This window comes from Vulpes vulpes, chromosome 16 (assembly GCF_048418805.1).
Source record: "Vulpes vulpes isolate BD-2025 chromosome 16, VulVul3, whole genome shotgun sequence".
NCBI lineage: Eukaryota > Metazoa > Chordata > Mammalia > Carnivora > Canidae > Vulpes > Vulpes vulpes.
Genome location: NC_132795.1, coordinates 94,831,740 through 94,839,411, shown reverse-complemented (window position 1 = coordinate 94,839,411; position 7,672 = coordinate 94,831,740).

Below are 7,672 nucleotides of genomic sequence, written 5' to 3'. Positions count from 1 at the left end.
CAATCCCCTTGTCTTGCCTCTCTTGATTGTTGCTGAGTCTTTTCTGGAATTGATAAAATCAGATTATTTGCTTTATGTTTTCTTGGTATTGCTAGCTTCCTGGCTTGTTTAGCCTTGGATACTCTGATAATGCCACTGGTCAGGTTATTTCATTTATAGTGATTTTGCTGGAGGAGGAAAATACCAATGATCCTATAAGGGGAGGAGAAATGAAAAAGACTAGCTCTGTTTCTTTTCAGGTGAGATGTGGGTTTCCAATCAGCAGAAAGGCAAAGTCATAAAGCAGCCTTCAGAAAAACATTATCTTGCCCATTTCACATTGCATTTTTCTTTCCTTGTGTGAGTCTCCCTCAGCCTTGATGGAAAGGCTTGGGCCTAACAAGAGACAAAAGAAACATCAAAACATGTCAATCATCCATGCAAAACAATAAAATGTGAAATGGAACGACTTGAGAACATATGCCATTGTCCACTGCAGTGCCTCTCAGAGCATGTCTGTGGACTAGTTCTTATCAGGTGTGATTAGTTAAGGCGCTTGTGGCAGAAAACAAATCAACTATGTCACCAGGCACACTATGTAGTGTAGCTGACCTCTTTTTCACGGTAAGACTTTCTGGAAGTGGGTAGTGTGCTGATTTACATCCTAACATAAGCATCTTATTTCATCCAGTAAGATGGCCTGAAAACACTGATCTAGTGCATTCAGCTAAGATTGTCTTCGTAACACTGCAGAGAAAGCAACCCCCGTATCTCAGTGGCTTACCCCAACCCAACCGTAATTTCTCAGGTATGCTACTCATCGCCAGCAGTTTGGTGGGGCTCAGCTCCAAGCAGACAAGTAGGATTAGGGCTGTTGGAGACTCCTCCACCTTGTAGCTGACCTTTCAGAAATTTTTGGTTCCTTCACTTACCCTGATGGGAGAAGAGAGACAACTGGAAATCTGAAAGACCTTCACCGTAGAAGTGACACGTGCCACTTCCACTTACATTTCATTGGCAAGAACTAACCACGATGCTCCACCTCACAGCAAGGAGGATGGAAAATGGGGGGGAGGGGGGACAAATAGAATGGTTGGTGACCACTAGGATTTTTGCCGTATGCCCCAGGCCAAACTATATGATGCTAAGTTATATATTTATCAATCATGACTTTAACTTCCTGGTATGTTGGAACACGACACTCAGCATGATTAGAGAAGTGTCTATGTTGTAGGTGTTTCTAAATATCTTCCTTTCTTCTTTTCAGCCTCAAAAGGGTAGCATCACACCCTACAATTCTTAAAAGCATTGTTATAAATAATGCTTATTTATTATTGTATTAAAAATCTGCATCAGCACAAACACGGTCGTGTCTTGTGATGTGACTGGATTCCCAAAGAGGGAAAATCCGCCTCGACCTCTTCTCTTCCCCCAAGATTTTTCTGGGCCTCGGCTGCATCAGGGAAACACCTCGAGTCTCGGAAGGGCAGCTCCATACGTTGCTGGACTCATCTCCTCTAATACAGTTTTGATGGGCTTAGCATCACTGGGCAAGGCACCCGCCACCTCTGCCTTGTGCAGCATTTGCATTATCTAAAGATCACTCTGTAAGCTATGGTCCATTCGCCTTGGCAAATACTGTTTAAATATAGCATCCATAAATAAATGTTAAATAATTCATGAACATAATTTTGTAAATTCTGCTAGGCCACACCTCTCTGGGGGCATATTTATGAACATGCGTCAGCCCGGAATCAATGTGTCTGCCAAGCTCCTTGCCTCTGAGGCAGAAATCCCACATCTAGCCCAAAATGCTGCAAACGGCTCCGATTCCCCTTCAGTAGTCATCCATCATACTGTCACTTTAATTCAGATGCTGCTACTTGTTTTAATAACATACATCTTACACAAAGAATATTGCTAACACAAGAATCTTGGGGTAGATTTTTACAACCTCATAAAATGGTATTAACCCTCTGATCCCTGATGTTCTTTCCATGCAGCACAAGCCTCTGGATGCTTCCCCTGCCCCCTCCGCTCCCTCCAATCTTCCTGATGCTTATCAATAACCTCCGTTCACGGGGGCTCTATAGCACCAGGACCTGTCATCAATCACTGCGGTAAAAATATTATTCCCCCAGCATTGCCCTGAAGAAGTATGGAAAGAATAAAAGTGTTATTGCAGGAATTATTTAGCAAACAATAGATGGATAAAATGTATTATGGTAAGTGTTAAATTATATCACCTCATTACAGCGCGCTGACTTCAGAGAGCAGGAGGTGGCTTGCTGCCTGTTCTAAGTGGTTCCGAAGAACAATGGGAAAGACCACAAAAGATGTCGAAGGGAAAACACCAGTCTATCAGGACCCAGGAAATACTCTACTCAAGAGAAATTTGTCTGGGGGGATGATTTGGAATAAAAACTTCTCCCTGGCCTGTTTTGAATATTAAGCTGGAATTTACAGAAGAGCAGTGAGGGTTTATATTTAGTTGTTGGGCATTGGATGCTATTCTAGGAAAGCGATCCTTAAAAAAAAATAAAAAAAAAAAACAACAAGAAGAAATAGATGTGTGGTCTAACGGCTCCCCTGCCATGCCCCCCCCGCCACCCCCCCCCCATATCCCCTACACACTCTTTCTAAGCAGGGGAGGGGGAGGCATGTTCATTGGTGAGGAAAATATACATCTTGCAATACTTAGGTTTCGGTCCGTTCTAGAAAAGTGTACCATGCCAATATTTGAAGCTCCAGCCAGTGTTGGAAAACAACGTTCCTGAAATGTCAGATTAAGCCAATTACTAAAATCAGGCTTGCATCTTAAATACTTATTAAAGATACCTAAACAAGGTTGGAAGCCATGTTATTTTTTTTTTCTTAACCAAGTAGTCCTTTATCAGTTAATGTAGAATTTTTTTTTCTTTTCTTTCTTTTTTTTTTTTTTTTTTTTTTTTTTAGGCATAATGTTACACTGGGCTCCTGGGATTCATTTGATCAACATGATTAAATTATTTCCTTACTCAGCTAGAAGGAAATTACTAGTTACCAGACATTATGTGTCTGTTAATTATGTGCAATAAGGCTCTCTCCTATCACACCAGCTCCTGCATTCATGTTCTGTGCATTTTAAAGGCATTATCATTAAAAAAATTTAAATATTGAAAAGGGACAGCTATAATTTTGTTTCATCTATTTAATAAATAAGTAATCTGTGAAATCAGTGGTACAAAGTATCTCTTTGCTCTTTGTATCAGTGTAGACGTTCTTAAGAAGAACATACTGAAAGATCCTTTTGATTTCTATCTTCACAAAAGAATATTTCCCCATCAGCTTTCTAGGGCAGTGACCAGGTCCTTCATTACCGAATGGAGTGATATGAGCATTGCCAAAAAAAAAAAAAAAAGAAATCTATGATTGAGTGGCTCTTCAGTGTAGTCTGCTCACCTGGGATGGGCAATGGGTGTCAAATTTACATCCCCTCTTGGAGCTCAAATCTACAGCCTAAGGCCTCAAAAGATTTTTTTCTTTTTCTTCTTCTTCTCTTTTCTTTTCTTTCTTTTTCTTTTTTTCTTCCTTTCTTTTTTCTTTTCCTTTCTTTTTCTTTTCTTTTCTTTTTTTTTTTTTTTGCAAAAGAAGAGACAACATATGGTAGCCGAGAGGCCTTATTTTGTCTCCTAATGAAATGATGTGCTTCTGTTTCATATTAAAGTGTTAATCGGTCTGAAATTAGGTCTCACAAAAAGAATAGTGCTTTTAAAATGCTTAATATGATTCATTTTCTGCAGTCAAAACCAGATGACTTTTATTTTTGTATCAAAAAGAGAAAGTGGAAGGCAAGCTCTTCCTCCCCTGACGCCCCCACACTTCCCCCATCTGCTTGGGACCCAGATCCAATAACCGGTTTATAGAACAGAAAGCTCTTTAGAGTCGGAGCTTGCACCGAAGCCTAGAAGGTTTTGTTTGAGTTTGAGAATCTTCATAGGTTTATGAAACCTCAACAAATATTTCAAAGAAGGAAGTTTCACATTTGAAGTAGGTGATCCTATTAGGCGCTGAGAGACGGCGCCTTTGTTGTGGGTCCAGGCATCATTTTATGTAAGATAGAGCCGTGTCCCACTAATATGCCAAGACATCACTTTCATGCCAGAAACAGATAGGGCTGAACTTGTTTCATGCACTTTGGCTTTCATTGTTAATAATGAATGACGAAAGTTCAGAGGAGAGGAGCTAAGTGGATACTCGGCTTTAAAAGAATGAATTTTAACTAGCAACATGCCAAACTAGTCAGAAACCACTTAGACGGTCAGGAAAGAGAGCACAGAGCAAAAGCTCATCGTGGAAGTCTGTCCACAGCCATCAATCCCCGCGGAGCCCACAGTGATGAGATTGCTGGGTCTCCTTCTGGAAGATCCTAGCGGCTGGGGCATTACATGACCTATACCCCTCAGAGGCCTAGGTTTTGCACCCGAAGGCATAAAATGGGAGTCTCTAATTCTGTTTTCAGAGAAGGAGATGGACATAGAAACAGGGACGAGAAAGTTGATTAATATAATTTTATAATTTATAATTTTATAAATCTCGGTGCATATAAAATATTGATTAAATGAATTAGCACCTCTCTTAAGTTAGATCAACGCTTGAGGTCCCAGAATTTCCTTGTAATTTTTCCCTTCTGCTTCCCTTTTAACTTTTCCTTCCTTCCTTATTATTTCTTTCCATTCTTTTTCCTCCCTTCCTTTTTTTTTTTTTTTTTTTTTTGGTTTCTCCTTTTCCTCCTTCCTGCCTCCTATCTCTTCCTTCCTTTCTTTCCTTCCTCTCTTCTTTCAATTATTTTACCTTATACCTGACTTTCTGGAGAAAGACCTCAATAAAAAGCAACCACACTCTGAAGCTCATGTATACGGTATTTATTTTTTCATTCAACCAACATCCATGGAGTGCTTCTCTCATGCCAGACATCCAGTAGGCACCTAGGATAGAAGAGTGAACCAAACAAATCCAACCCCTTGTCTTCTGGATCAGAGAAACTAAGAATCTTAGAATATAAGCTACCGGGTTCAATGTGTTTTTCCGCTCAATTTCCTGCATCGTCTTTAAACACAACTTAGGAGGATGAGAACTGATTATCTGTTCCATCAGTTTGATCATCAAAGATTCTGATACAATCATTAGACTTGGCAGCTAAAACAAGAAAAGGGACACACCAAAAACTGACAGTTTAGATTTTCAGCAACAAAGAATAAAACCACATGATTTGAAAGTTTAAACAGAAATTTGAATTTTCCAGAATGTCAGAGTTTCTGAACAACACACATGAAGTTTGTTTATTCAGGATAGAAGACAAAGGTCTTGCTCCAGTAATCAGGACATGGCAACCATAGCCCCACACCACTGTGCATTCTCAGGGACTCTAATCAGTTTGTGTGTATGATTACCAATAGCCTCGTCCATCGCAATGGGTGTTTTATCACCTGTTTTCTATAGGTCATTGGGTATAGAAATCAATAAAAAATACTATATAAATAGAATTAATTATGCCAGCATCTTCTGATGGTCAAGAGCCCTGCAAAGTTAAGTGTTGGGCTTTCAAAGCCAACTTTTAGAAAAGAGCTCTTTGATCTTGGATCCCATACAAATGAGCACATTCTCAATTTAGAAGAATGCCCTAATTTTAGGCACTTCCCTGACATATTAAAGCTGTTATTCTAGCATTCCAATCAAAGCATTCTTGACGGCAAATTGACTGGGAAAGCAGATTCCACTTTAGTTGCCAGCATTTGTTTTAGAATATGCTCCCAGCCACATCCAGACCACCACAGACCAGCCTTACTAATAATAGTCACAGTCTTCACAGCTCTTAAAACCGAGATATGATACCGAGTTAATCCTTTCAGCACCTTGGAAAGTCAGACTGGTGCAGCTGCTTTATTAACTCGTGTTAATACTGAGTATTAACTTGTATTTGTTGCAAGGCTGTAAAATGTAGATATAACCCAGTTTGGCTTTGTTTTCCTGTTGATTGAATCGACCAGTTACCTCAATGCCACATCCATAGACTTGCCCTGCACTCCTTGACCGTTGTGCTATTTACCTATAAATCTGCTTGCATTTGCATAGTTTGATGACTGAAAGTCTTTCCATCTCCGAACCTGTCCATAGGGTTGCAGTTTTTAGAAGGCAGGGCTGGATGTACACATTCATGTTGCCTGGCATGCAGAATTGTTCTCCTATTCGGTACGATTTACTTCCTGGTATTCCCTACCTCACATATCTTAACAGCCAATCCTAGAAAGTCTTTTTTCCCTGGATCATGTGTTTTTTGTTGTGTTTGAATTTGAGATCCCATGATCCTCCCTGTTCTCTGGAGATTTGTCTCAGACATCTAATTGGAAAGTCCCTTTATTTCCCTTGCTGGCACATAATCAGATCTCAGTTCCCTTTAGATTGTTTCTCCCATTTTGAAACCTAACTATACCCCTTGGATTTTTGCTTGACAATCTGTCGAAAAATCAACCCTTCCCTGTTAACAAGCACTACTGGTAATCCTTTTTTCTTTCCCCCCTTGTTTATTGGCGCCTAGTAAATTCCCTCAAACCGAATCAGTCATTAGCTGAGGATTTTTACTTATTTATTTTTAAGAAACTAAAAAGCCCCAAGTGGGTGAGGAGGAGAGAGACAGAGATAAGTTCATGCACTCTGATGGGGTGTATATCCCACAAACTCCTGTATAGACAATCTCACAATATGCATTAGGCCTGAAAACCCTATATAGGCCCTTGGCCCAAGTGACTTCATTTCTAGCAGTATCGAAAGGAAATGTTTCCTCGAATGTTCAGAGATGTATAACCTATTCAAAACAACACTGTTTATAATAACAAAAATATGAAATTAGCTGTTTGTCAAAGATTGTTAAAATAAAGTTTTCTATAGAGAATGGTAGCCAGCATTAATGGTATACTAGAGAAGAGTATTTACTGATATTGAATATATCCATGATGTATTAAGTAGAAGATTGCAAAACACTCATCCATGTTCAATCAATCTACTATGCATCTACTATCTGCATAGTAGATTGATTGAACTATTTACATATCTGCATGATTTCTACCTATCTTTCCATCTATTCATTAGAACATGTAATAGTTGCTTATTAGTGGTGGAAGTATGGGGATTTTTTTTCTTTTTTATGCATAGACTCCTGATTTTCTAAAGTGAATATGTATTGCTTTTGTAATTAAAAAAAAAAAAAGCAAGAAAAGTTAAAGGAAAATGGGAAGCCCCCTGGCCAGTGCAGGTTTCACAGGTGTATTAGGCAAGCAATCACATTAACTGTTGGCCTGCTGGGCTTGAGAGTGGGTTCTACCCAGTTCCCACCATTATCCTTGCAGGCACTAGGTACTCTATTTACAATGTGTACATTTACCTTCTGATCTTTGCATTATAATGTGGAAGAGGTATTCCATGAATGGTTGTGAAGTTAAAATAATTGAAACTATTTCTCTAGTGTACTTTGTACCTCTGTGCCACATAAATTCTAATAAAGAATGCATCATTAAGTGAATGTTATAACTTGAGTCCTTAATACATATGGTAGATTGAATTATGGTCTCCAATCTTCACCACTCTTGCATCCACATTCTCTGCCACGTGACTGCACTGTTCCTCTTCTAGAGACAAAGTGCACTTCTCCACCCAT